This window comes from Myiozetetes cayanensis, unplaced genomic scaffold (genome assembly GCF_022539395.1).
Source record: "Myiozetetes cayanensis isolate MyiCay16 unplaced genomic scaffold, myiCay2020 scf2-11, whole genome shotgun sequence".
Lineage (NCBI taxonomy): Eukaryota > Metazoa > Chordata > Aves > Passeriformes > Tyrannidae > Myiozetetes > Myiozetetes cayanensis.
Window position 1 is genome coordinate 11,340,487 of NW_026087411.1, and position 13,279 is coordinate 11,353,765.

Sequence of the window (13,279 nt, forward strand, 5' to 3'; positions counted from 1 at the left end):
ACTGCTTATACATTAGATACTTCTTTAAGAAGCCCCCAAAGGAATTGAAGCATGTATTAGGTAAGAAAATGTATACACAGGAATAACATAAAACACACCTTTTCTTCTCTTTTCTAAACTCCTTTTGGAATGGATGCTGTTAACACCACATAGAAACAAATGCATATGTGTGTGTGTGTGTGTGTGTGTGTGTGTGTAATGTATATGTAGATCCATAGCTTTATTTATCTGCATGTATGGTTATAGTAACAATCATCCTTTCATGGGGCTCATCAGTCGTAGGTTTTACTCACCTGATGGGCAATTTGCCATCGGGGCCGTCCCGTCTGTCAGCGCATCTTATCTGCTATCGTGCCTTTCTTCAGATCCATGCTCACAGGTAAGGAAAGCTTGGCTATCTGTCTCCTCCTAAACACAATAAAATTAAAGCCGTAATTAGCAGCCTGCCCTGGACACCAGGTTACATTCCACACCACATGCAGAACCCAGGCAGAAGTGAAAGATCCATTGGGACAATATAGAAGCCCAAAGGAGAAAGCCCTGATGTGGGCAAACTTGGAAACAGACTGCAAACAAATGAGAACTGAACTCATCCTTCCTTCAGCTATTATAGACAGGAGCTTGTGCTTCAATGGCTCTGATATTCCCACAAGAAACTCTGGGTGGAACAAAGTGGGTTTCAAGAAAATGAATTCGCAAGCAGGTATTTTCCTATTAAGGCCTATTATTGTAAAAGTGGCAAATAAAAATAGAACAAACAAAGTATTATTACCTTTTTGAAAAAGGAGATTTCAATAACTTAAAAAAAATTGCAGGAATTCATTGAAAGTATTTCAAATACTGTTAGCTCCATGCATATGCTGCACATGGGTGAGCCCTGTGGTGGGGCTGCTGGAGCCGGCTGGAACCTTCTGGAACCACCCATGCACGGCAGGGGCAGCCCCAGCCTCCCCTCACAGCCCTCAGGCAGCCCCCTCCTCTCCTCACAGCCCTCAGGGAGCGCCCTCTTCCCCTCACAGCCCTCAGGGAGCGCCCTCCTCTCCTCACAGCCCTCAGGGAGCACCCTCCTCTCCTCACAGCCCCCAGCGAACCCCCTCCTCACCTCGCAGCCCCGGGTAGCCTCCCCTCCCTCACCTCACAGCCCTCATGTAGCCTCCTCTTCTCTTCACAGCCCTCAGGGAGCTCCAACCTCTCATCACGGCACTCAGGGAGTCCCCTTTTCTCCTCACAGCACTCAGGGATACCCTTCTTCTCCTCACAGCCCTCAGGGAGCCCCCTCCTCTCAGTGCTCAGGGCAGCCCCAGCCTCCCCTCACAGCCCTCAGGGAGTCCCCTCTCCTCAGAGCTTCAGGGATATCCCTAGTCTCCTCACGGCCCTTAGGAAGTCCCCTCTTCTCCTCACAGCTCTCAGGGAACCCCTTCTTCTCCTCATGGCCCTCAGGGAGGCCCCTCCTCTCCTCTCAGCCCTCAGGGCAGCCCCAGCCTCCCCTCACAGTCTTCAGGGAGCCCCCTCTTCTTCTCACAACTTCAGGGATCCCCCTCTTCTCTTCACAGCCCTCAGGGATCCCCCTCTTCTCTTCACAGCCCTCAGGGAGCCCCCTCCTCTCCTCACAGCCCTCAGGGAGCCCCCTCCTGTCCTCACAGCACTCAGGGAGCCCCCTCTTCTCCTCACAGCTTCAGGGAACCCCTTCTTCTTGTCATGGCCCCCAGGGAGCCCCCTCCTCTCCTCTCAGCCCTCAGGGTATCCCCAGCCTCCCCTCACAGTCTTCAGGGAGCCCCTTCTTCTCCTCACAGCCCTCAGGGATCCCCCTCTTCTCACAGCCCTCAGGGACTCCCTTCTCCTCAGAGCCCTCAGGGAGCCCCCTCCTCTCCTCACAGCCTAGGGCACCCCTCTCCTCTCCTCACAGAGAGACCTAAGCCCAGGCACCCGCAGCCAGGCAGGGAACAGCAGTGCTGCAGTTCCAAAATAACAAGAAATCAGCCACAAATGGGTCCTAAAGGTTTGCACAGGAGCCGAGCTGACAGTGGTGGCTAAACCCATCCCACATTAGCAGTGACAATCTGCAGCTTGTTGTGCACGCTTTCCTCACAGACCTCTGCTGAGCGCTCTGAGGTGACTCCTGACACCCAGCAGCCCAGGACACACAACAATCTTACATTTCTAGCAGAAATTTGGGTTCAGTGATGCCCCATCCCAGCCAACAGGGATTATCCATCTTAATTAAGTGAACTCAAGCAAGCAGCTATGTCAAATGAATTAGCAACACACGCATAATTCCATCGCATGTATTCTTGGAGTATCTGCACTCCTCCTGACAGATCTGTCATTAATGCAAACGTACTTTAGCCCTGCTTATAATTGAAACCTCGCTCCTGGCCAGCCACTTGGCTGGGAGAGCCAGGAGAACTACATTTTCCATGTTCACAAACATCTCTGCCAGTCCTTGGTGTCACCACCTGATTAGATCTCTGGCACCCATGGGCTCTGCTTTGGCATGGAGGGGAGCATTGCCTCACCGAGGCCTGCCTAAAACGTGGACCTGAGGTTGAAGGCAGAAGAGCAGTATATGTTCCACATACCAAACTCACTTTTCTGCAGATCAGTGGCTTTCCCCTTAGTAAAAAGGAATAATCAGCTAATGAGATCAATCAAGAACACAGGGTACCTGAAGCTACTGTTCCTTTCAAATCTCACCTATGTATCTGAACAGTAAAAGTGAAATAAAAAAAGAGACACCAGCCTCTGGTTCCACCAAACCCTCCTTGAGCCAACAGAGCTGCTGAGCCACACAGAGAAAGTGTGAACACAACACAAATTCACACCTTGGCCAAACCAGGGCAGGCACTTGGGAGGCAAAACGTCCATCCCAGTGTCCTTTTTAATGCTTTTCTCTGAAACAGCACCCATATTTTAATGCAAGTAAAATAATGTATTCTTCCCCATGCTCAGCCTCAGAAACTGCTGAAACATTTCTGCCAGTCATTTCCAAGGGAATCCAGCCTGCAGCCGCCCTCAGCGTGGATGATTTCAGCACGCATAATAAAGGTTTAACAACATTAGAGGCTGCCACAATGGAAATTGTTGGGCTTCGCTGGTTTCACTTATAATAATGAAACTTGGTTGAAAGCTAGCAGTAGTTTGATGCAGTAGTTTTACATAATACAGACCTTTTTTTTAATGAAACTAAATTGTTTTGCAGCTGAATGTTTTAACTCCCCAAGTTAATCTTGACTCATATGTTTTATTCTCACCGTATCACTGTATTTCATTGTTTCAACTTATACATTACACGAAAACAAATGTTAATATATACCATGTGTGCATACTGCTATACCCTAGTGAGTATTACACTGCTATACTGTACCATATGATAATAGAAAATCACCGCTATCCAACGTCGTATTTTCAAATTTCAGAAACAAAATGTTTTGACGCTTCCAAAGTAAAACTTCTCAGAATATTCCCTTCACAGCAAGTGCCCAACTCACTCTGACCTCAGTGAGTGCCTGATTCCCTGATGGGGTGTGCAAATTCATTTTGAAACTTCGAATTTTATCTCAGTAAAGTTCTAGTTTCCAACCAATTCTACCAACAACATCTAAACAATCACTCTAAGACCCCAAAATGCTTGAGTAAACAGGTCAGCATCTGTGAAAATGGGGCATCTGTCCATTGAGAAAAAAATGGGGTTTCTTCCTCTAACATTCAAAATTGTCAGGTTTTTCTTTGTTTTTCTTTAATACTGAACAACTCTGGCCAGGAAAAAAATATTTATTAGCAATGCTACCATTGGGCAGTGTGTACCTGTGTTTTGTTTATTGATGTGGATGTTTTGCAGAGCTTAAGTTATTGAAGTTTTGCAACCCATGTAAATTGTTCATATATAAAAGCAGAGTAATCATAACAGTAAAGCTGGAAAGATTTTCATGTGTTATTGTTAAACATCAGCAGATCTCTCCCCTACATCCATGGCCTTCCCAAGGTTCTTGTCACTGACTCTATCCCAATCTCCATCAGCTAAGAAATAAGTATTCATAAAACACAAACCACGACCACAAAACAGACCCAAAGCTTGTTATGAGATGTGCAGAGTTCAGCTGAAAATCAAACATCCTCAGAGCAATAGCCAGACACCTGGTTTTGGGAAGCACGTCTGGGAGTCATATTGGCAGGGAAGGAGACTGAGGCTGTCACTGGAGTTGACTGAGAGCACCTTGGGACAGAAACTGCCCCGGCTTTGTCTTGTCCTTCACTTCCAACAAGTTCCTAGTTCTTTTCTACATTGATTACTTTCATATTTTACAAACATCTCCCTTATGTAAATATAGGCTGGATGTTCTGTGCCGTTTATTTATAGTAGGTTATTCCATATGCATATCCATGCAGTGTCTGCTGGTAACATCCACCGCTTCTGCCAACAATCCATGAACCAAACAACTATCTACATATTCTCCTTCGGGCTACTGACAAGGTCCTCCAGTGCTCATTCTTCTACTATTGCCACACAGCCTTGAGATTTTAAAAAGAAATAATAATAATCTGAGAGAAAATAAAAGCCATATGGGATAATTCTGCTGCTGACATGGATCATCCAAAATCCACTGTAGTCAGTGGGCCTGATTTTGACATCCTGTAAATGGTCACAGTGCCAGTGAAACCAAAGCTCTTCTCCATGTTCCAACCTAACAACACTCCACTTCCCTGCTCAAACTTCTTTTTTAATCTCGTATCAAGAACTTGAGTTCATCCAGCCCAACCAATAGAGAGGAAGACCTACAGCTTTCCTGGACACTTGTGTCAGATGGCTTCTGCCTTCCAGGTAAACAGCTCAGTCCTCAAATCTCCTTTTCATCACTTCCTAAATGACTGCTTCACATCTCCTTGTTTGTCTTTAAGGTGTTCCATGGACAGACCTGTTGTCCACTTCTGATGTAAAACAGTTTATATTACAGACTCCCTGTGTATTGGGGTGGTAGACAGTGTCTTAAGTTGTCAGCTGAAGTGCAGCTTCAAAAAGCTTAATAAACTCAACTGAACAACAGCCTGGAAAAGGAAATAAAAGATTTAACAGGCTGGCATTTCTACCCCCTTCTGCTTTCTAAGAAAGACAAAATAAAAAACAAACAAGCAGTGTCCAAACTGGAGCGCACGCACAGCCCTCCCCATTAACTCGGTGTTTGTCTGTGTTACCTACGAACCAACATGGTTTCAATTTAGCTTCTTATTAATCTCGTGCATTTCTTTCAACTGCTATTTTAAAAATAGAAACTTCATGTTGAACATTTTAATGGCATTAAGTTTCAAAGGCAACAAGCTGCTGTACTGATTTTTTTTTCCCCCAAAAAACATTATTGCCAGATGTAAGTATGTGTGATTATTGATATTCTTTGTTTTCCCACAGGTTTCCCTTTTCCTTATTAAGCAACATATCTGTATTTAAGCAGCTCCATGAAAGTTTGGTGAGGTCCATGAGAAACCACTAGTCACCAGCACATAAATCCATCTCATCTAACTTCAGGCACTTTACTAAAATGCCTAAATTAGTGAGCTCACCTACCCTGAATTCCCCTTACACTCAGTAGAAACAACTGCAAGACTGTAGGTACTTACATCCCATCTAAATTTCTGAATTGCTTTCTGCAAATAACTTATTTTTTCTTCACTGATTACTGAGGGCTCCCAGGCCCACGCAGCAATTAGGTCTCCAATTTAAACAATTAACTAAGAATCTAATGCAAACTGGGATGAATCCAGACCCGGGGTCCTCAGCAGAAAATCTGTCAGGAGCACATTTTTGGTTTAGCCTGTGTATATAATTTTAAATAAAGCTAATGACTGTTCTGCAGCTGCAGTGGACAGCCTCGTTTCTAAGACTGTTTCAAGGGTCCTTGGGTAAGATCAAAATTCAAACACAGTCAACAGAAATACAGCTAAAATTTTGGTAGGTTTTGATGCACATCAGGTTTGTGTTCAGCTCTGCTCAGCCTTGTCTCTCCCTCACAGAGACAACCTCAGGGAACCACAGCCACAGAGAGCACTGATTTCATAAAGAACAGGATTGACTTCTTGATGAGTAGAGACATATCTGCTCTAGAAAAATGGGAAATGTGGGAATGTAAAACCACCCAACAGTTTAACAGTCTGGGGAGATGGCAGAGGATGGTCCTGACCCTGGGGAACTAAGGGAAACCTTCCCACACAGCTGTTGGTTAACTGGGCGATCAGTGATCACGCCGATTATAACATTTTATCAGCAGTTCAGGAGATTCCTTCCCATCCCCATCTGAGAGTTCCCATCTCTTCAAAGAGGCTACAGCCACACAAGCAGTGGATTCAGCATCCAGCACAGCTTCTCCCACTGCCAGGAGCTCTGTTCAAGGTTCTGGCCCTTCCTTCATCACCTCCAATAACTCATTCCCAATTCCCACCACCCTGCCAGGCATTTCCATCCCTTCCCTTGTGCTAAATGCCAAATCAGCTGTTTGGGTAGCTGTGCTCTGAGGGAGCAGAAATTTCCAGCGGGGAGATGGGAGCAATAACCTTGGTTTCTATCAGTGTTTTCAAGAAGTTGCCAGGGGTCCTTACAAGGTAAAATAAACAGCCCTAATCTCCAACTGTCCAGCTTCCCTCACACACAGCTGGGACAGGTAAAGGGACATGAAGAGACAGAACTGTTCTTTCTAGTGGACAGGAAAAATGCACCTAATGGGACTGATCCAAAGCCTGCTGGAAATCAGTGAGTGGACTCCCACTGACTTCAGGGAGCTTTGGATCTTCTCTACAGAGCGAGGCAGCTGCAAAAGCCGCTGGAGTCAAAGGAAAATATGCTCTGAAGGAATAGTGGCCTTGCAGTTGAGGTACTGGCGTGGTTTCAAGGTACTTGGATTCAGTCTTCACCTCCACCATTCCTGACCCTGTGCAAATCATTTCTTCACACATCAGCTTCCCCTCTGTAAGTCCAGGAATGTAACCTAGGGACGTAATCCAGGGATGTCTGAAACAGGAGACAAATGCATGGAGACAGCAGCACCATCTCAGCATCTCAGTTATTCTTCCTCTACCCCTCTGTGGGTTTCCAACAAAGTTTGTTACCTCCCAAACAGGGTACCAAAGTGAATGTTAAACCACACGCTGAGCTCCAAGTTCCCATGTCCATATCCACAGCAATACCAAGAGGTTTTAGTTTAAGAAGGTTTACAGGAGCTGCGACCCAGCAGCACAGCCAGAGCTGCATGACTCCAATCCAGCCGAGCAGAGGAGCATTTCTCTGACTCTGGACTGTGTGAACAGACCCATAAAAGTGAAGGTAGCACAAACAGAATGGCTCTCCTGGACTGGAGGCTTGGGAGAGGTGTTTTCATGGAGTTTCAATTATTTACACACTTGCTCAGAATATCCTCCCACCAACAGCTGGGGCTTCTGGCAGCCAAATGCAAACCATCTATTGTAATATTATTCTTCTGTTGTAGGAAACAAACTCTTCCAAGTAGAAGAAATTCCTTAAAAAATAATCCAAGCAAAGGCACAAGTTAAGCCCCAGAAATTAAATACTGAAATAATTTTTACAGCATAGAAAGATCAAACTGCAAACAAGCTGCAAAAACCATTACTAATTTAACATTCCATTATTCCTTTCTTTTTTTTTTTTTTCCAAAGTGTGATTCTTTTTTTCAAGCCAAGCATACTTTGCTGGGACCAAACCTTCACATTAGATTTCCTGTGCTGTGGTCTTGATGAGATAAAGCAGTTTCTTAGGACCAACAAATCACTACATTAAAGAAGCCCATTCGTAAATATTCTCAACAGCAATTAATGTCCCAGTGTAAGGAACTCATTTTGTGCCACATTCCTCACTCAGGCAAGACCTCCCCTCTAACACCAGGACTGCAGGAGAGGGTCCTAATTTTGAAGGACAGAGAGAAGCCACTTGTAGCTCTCACCATTCCCTCCACATGGGATGTTTTGGTTCCTCCAGGCAGGAAAAAGCAGCCAAAGGTTGGACAGAGCTGCTCCCCCTCAGTTCTCATGCCTTGTGAAAAATGGACCATGCAGTGGTTTTCCACCTGTCTCTCCAGTTTGGGGAACCAGGACAACCCCCAGCATTTCTCCTCAGCAGAGTGAACAGAATTGCCAGTGGCACACAGGAGCTGGGCTGTCCCGAGTGCATTTGTTCACCTTCGCAGCACCAGGAGTTTATCATAAAGGTATTCTCACTCCTGGTAGGTGGAGGAGGCAGAAACTATCGCTTAAAAAATTGGGCTGGAAAAGGGTTTTTTCACAGCTCTCCACCTCCTGTGAGGCTCTGTCCTGGGACTGAGCCAGAGCCCTGCTGGGTTTTTAGTCAGCCCCTGCACCTCTCAGGGCTGCACCAAACCCCAGAGCTGGGTTGGTTCCGGCTGAACAAAGATCTAAAGCAGAAACTCAAGGTGCATTACACAAGGTCACTTTGGACTTTTCTCTGCAGGTACTAACCAAATATATCCCATCAAGATGCAGTATAATTCTCTTGTGTTTTGACAGGAATACAAGGGCACCATTTTGAGATTGTTACAATGAAAGACAATGTGTAATATTCTTAAAAAAAAAAAAAAGCTTTAGTCCTGCTCTTGTTGAAATGAGAGTTTTCATCTTGTTTGAGCAATATTACAATGCACTAAAAACACAATGTGCTAGAACAGAGAACGAACAAAGCATTGGGATGCAGCAATTTACTTCAAGCCAGTGTCAACTTACCAGTTAAATAACTTCTCAATACTTTATGGGGTTCTAACCTTATAAACAAATCAACGAATAAAGGTGCAACTCTTCAAGGCATTTCCATCTTTGAAAAGTCCCTCCCTTTTTGTAGGGAAAATCCTCTCCTTGCCATTGAGAAGAAAGAGCTAAATAAATGTGAGTATATGAAGTGATTATAAAAAGCCTACTGAACTGGAGTAACAATAATGCCTCAGTCTTGAAAACACAGAAAGCAAATGCAATTTTACATTAAAGATCTGAAAACAAACTCAAGGCTAATATTTTTAGGGGAAAAAAAAACTTTGATCTCTTTTTCTTTCCGGGGGGGAGCCAATATCAACATGAGTGATTTTGTACAATATTCAGGAGTCTTTATGTGGGTTAATAATGTTAAAGTTATTCCACTGCTTTTTCAGACTTTTCTGGAATCAGCTCCTTGGTGAAACAGGGCCCTATTGAAGACTCTTGAATTTGCATAGCATGTGCAAGACATTTAGATTTATATTCCATGTTAGGCTCGTGTGTTTAGAGTTTACTGGGGCATATGCAATTCATTGGCTGTATTGTTATCTTCACAATGAACAAGCACCCTCACTTCATCTGCAAGAAACACAGCCTTAAATGTAGAAAATTAAATTTCCATGAGAAAACGTGTTCCATGAAAATTTCCATCGGTAAAGGCTTAGCTCAAATGAACTAAGGCCGAAATACTTTGATTTGAGCCTACCTGGGGACCACGTGGCCTATGTAGCAAAAGCCATAATATCATTAAGAAATTATTGCTTTGAAAGCGCTGCTGTAATGACAACTATTCCCATCACAGTTCTCTCCCTAAAAGCCTTTGGGTGTGTTCTGTGATGAATTTGCCCACACAGACTGACAGAATCCGCCTTGAAGACTTTACAGACTCCAGAGGTAAAGGAAACAATTATCTTGACAACACTGCTCTCTGGTTTCCACAGAAATATTGATGCTGAACACAGAAAATCACCTAAAGAAATATGTAATCAGTGGGTTTGGTAGGATATTTGTGCAACACCACAGTTCACATCTGTCTGGCACCACTAGAGTGTGTTTGGGGAGGTGTGGATTTCCAGTCTCCATAAGAAGTAGGAATTGTGGGTCAGGGCAAGGGGACAGAAGAGCTGGCTGTGATGGCAGACGATGGAAGGCAGAGGGAGCATCGCTGCTGTCACCGTGGGGGTCAGAGGCAGGAAGGGGATCCAGGAGAGCTGAGAACAACTTTGGCTTGAGCAAAGCGGTATCTACACTGAATAGACTGAATTACTCTGGGCAAAAAGGAGAAGAAGGTGAGCCACTAGAAGGCTCACCTTCCACCAAGTGGAGCCCTGGGGACAAATAAATCCAACAAAAAAATGTTATGGAAGTGATTTTATGGTGCAGAGCCCGTGATAGCAGAAGGTGGATCTGTGTCTCAGCAGGTCTCGTCCACTTCTTCTGTTCCCAGTTTCCTTCCCAAATCCCTGATCCTGTGCCACTACACTGAATTAAAGATTTGCCAGCAGGATCAGCCCAACTACTGCAGAACACATGTGCTTTCTGCAGGGTAAGAGAAAGGAATTCATGGATCATAAAGTACTGACTACTGTGCTTTTCATTTTCATTTCTTTCATTAAGAACTTAGTATTTGTTTTCTTACTGTTTCATTAAACTATAAAACTTTCCTTGGGGCCATTGGCCTTTTCTTCTCAAAAAGGTGGCTAATTTGTCTGTGGAGCTGGTGGTCCAGAGGACAATTGAATGTATCCCTTCAGAAGACATGGGAGATGTGCATTGCAGCACCCTTTGAAACTGCTGCTGCCTTTACTGAGGAGTTGTCCATCAAATCAGGTTAGAAAACTGGATCAAAATGGACGAACAGGAATATATATTATTATGGTGGGATATAGACCATCTGGATTTAAAGCAAAGGTAAAGCATCTGTTCTGAACCACTGCTGCTTTGGATCCAAGTGAAACTGTGCTTGCTCAGATGGAGCAGTCAGAGATTTTCATTCCATAATCATTTCAGATGTGCAGTTCCCAGTGAGAAATCAAACAGCAGCTCTGCCTTCAAACCTACAGTCTCTTATCAGTCTAAACAACAGTATTAAAGACCATGGGGGGCTGCCTGCTCCTTTATTTACTGCAAACCACTGCAGATCCATTATTTGTGTCTCAGCCACCTGTGTCATGCTGAGCAGTTCTCCTGCAAATACAAGAGTTGGTGATTTTTTTCCAACTACACAAAATAAATCCCCAGGGAGGATGTGGGAGTAAAAAGGCCTGTTCTGACTGAGAAGCCGTGGCTGCCCCAGCCCTGGAAGTGTTCAAAGACAGATTGGATAGAGCTCAGAGCAACCTGTTCTAGTGGAAGGTGTCCCTGCCCATGGCAGGGGGTTGGAATGACATGATCTGTAAGGTTCTTTCCATCCCAAACCATTCTGTGATTCTGTGAGAAACTGCAGCAAAATCCTATCCCTATAGAATCAGTGAGAATTTTCCACTCCATTAATTTGGGTTGGGATTCCTCCTCTGGAAAGCAACAAATCCAAAGTAAACTCAGTGCTAATGAGAAGTAAATAAGGAAATGCTGCAGGGCAACCTGAACTGCTGATGAACTGGAAGGCATTACCATAAAGGGGGGGGTTCGCTCCTGTAGTCCCAAGAGCAGCTTTTCTTGGAACCCTTAGAGCAGGAACACATCAGATGTCAGGGTTCTCACTGAAGACAACCTGACCTGATTTCAGATGTGCACAACACGAGCCTTAGCACCCCGTGCAGCATGAGGCACTGCTGCAAAACCTCTGGGAGATTCAGGGACAGATGATAACTGTTACCATTAGGTTATATCTATACAAGTAAATGAAGTGTGCCTGGGAACATTCCTGGGCTGGAACATTCCAGCTGTCACGCAATGGCCCGAGTTGCCGCCAGTAAACACCCTCAGCCTTCAAAACAGGGAGGCTGGATGCAAACAGCCCACTGGGACAGTCCCAGGAACATCCCTGCTGCCAAACCCCAGCACTACCCGGGGCAACACTGGCTGGTACTTGCCAAAAGCTCACCAGGACTGTTCTGACAGTTCACTGGCCCCAGAACATTCCTGCACACTGTTTAATCCATTAGCAAAGACACAGTAAGCGAGCTCCTGCCCCCTCCGTGCCCAGGAGAAGCATTTCTCTGGTGCAGAACAGCCTTTCTCACTGATCCATCCCTTCTCCCATCCCAAACCATCTCCCCTCCCGTTCCCACATGCAAAGAGAGCATGGGAAGGGCTGGTAAAGCCACGGGAATGGTCCGATTTGAACCGCCGGTGGTTCATCTGCTCTCTGGTTCACGGAGGGCAAACTCACATCACGAGTAAAGAATGGTTATGCAGAAGGGTAAGAGCATGGTATGTTTCCAAACCTGTCCACACAAAGGTGTACAGGGATAACTCATGATTTTTTAGCCTACCTCAAGCTCTTGGAGCTACAGATGGGCCCATCCATCATCAGTTCTTCACAAGACTAAGAAATGGTCCACAAAGCCCTTGGGGCTCTGGCTGCTGACAGAACACCATTACCTTGATGCCCATAGTCAGTGATACTCAGATCATTTTGATTGAAAACATATACTGATTAATAAAAGGAAAAATAATCCATTCCTTTCCCTGATTCACTAGAAAACACAGCAATATTGGCTTCTATAGAAAAGGGTAAGAACGTGGGTGAGAATCTTACACAAACACGTGCGTGTGCACACGTGTGTTTATACAAAACCCTCATCAGTCCAAATTGTATTTTCTGTTAAGAAGATCATTTACTTTCTAATAACCCCTAATTAGATCACAAGTACAAGTCTAGTGAGAATAAATGTGCATTGACAAGCATACTGAGCGCTGGGAATTCAGAAGACTCCCACTTATATCGGGGATTTGTTGGTACACGTTGCATGTGTAGTTTAAGAACAGGAGCAGTGCCTGACCTTCCCCTGGTTTGCTGCAATACTTGGAGGGTTGCTAGAATTCACTACCAGGAAGCTTTTGGATATGGGAGAGCAACCCAAGCTGACATGTGCCAGTGATTCACAAATGAAAATTATACAGATCAGAGTTGTTCTTGGTGCCTTGAATTTAAAGGAGCCCTCTCCCTTGATGGAAAATTCATGCTGGGGATTCCTGTCCACCCACAGTCAGAGTCAGTTTGTGTTGCAAAGTTCCCCACGGTGCTACACAGAGGTCTGGGAAAATCCCTGGGGTAAAGACAGAATAATCTGAGCTACTGCACCCCAGAGATGACTCTGCCACTGATCTGAGGTGTGTGAGCTGGGCATTCCCCTTTTGTGAAAAGCTGGCTGAAATGACCCTGTTCTGAGCCAGGGTAGCAGGTTCAGGCCACAGGTGCATTCCCTAAAGCCTTGCTGCCCTCCTGACATGAACCTGCCAGCCCTAAATGATGCAGAGACCTGGGGTCAAGGCAGTGGTTTGATGTGTCTCCCCAAGGAAAAACCCTTGGCAATAGCAGAGATCCACTTCACCCTGCAGGGATGTACCTGTTCCT

At 45.0% G+C, this 13,279-nt stretch overlaps 1 long non-coding RNA gene across 1 annotated transcript in view; it reads right to left on the minus strand.

The window, feature by feature from the left end:
- Window positions 1-291: 291 nt before the first annotated feature.
- The window catches only part of LOC126640653 (uncharacterized), a 49,881-nt gene continuing 36,893 nt past the window's right edge, over window positions 292-13,279 (minus strand). Inside the window, exon 3 of the long non-coding RNA XR_007629110.1 lies at window positions 292-408. This is a non-coding gene — a long non-coding RNA (uncharacterized LOC126640653). The remainder of the gene's footprint in view (window positions 409-13,279) is intronic.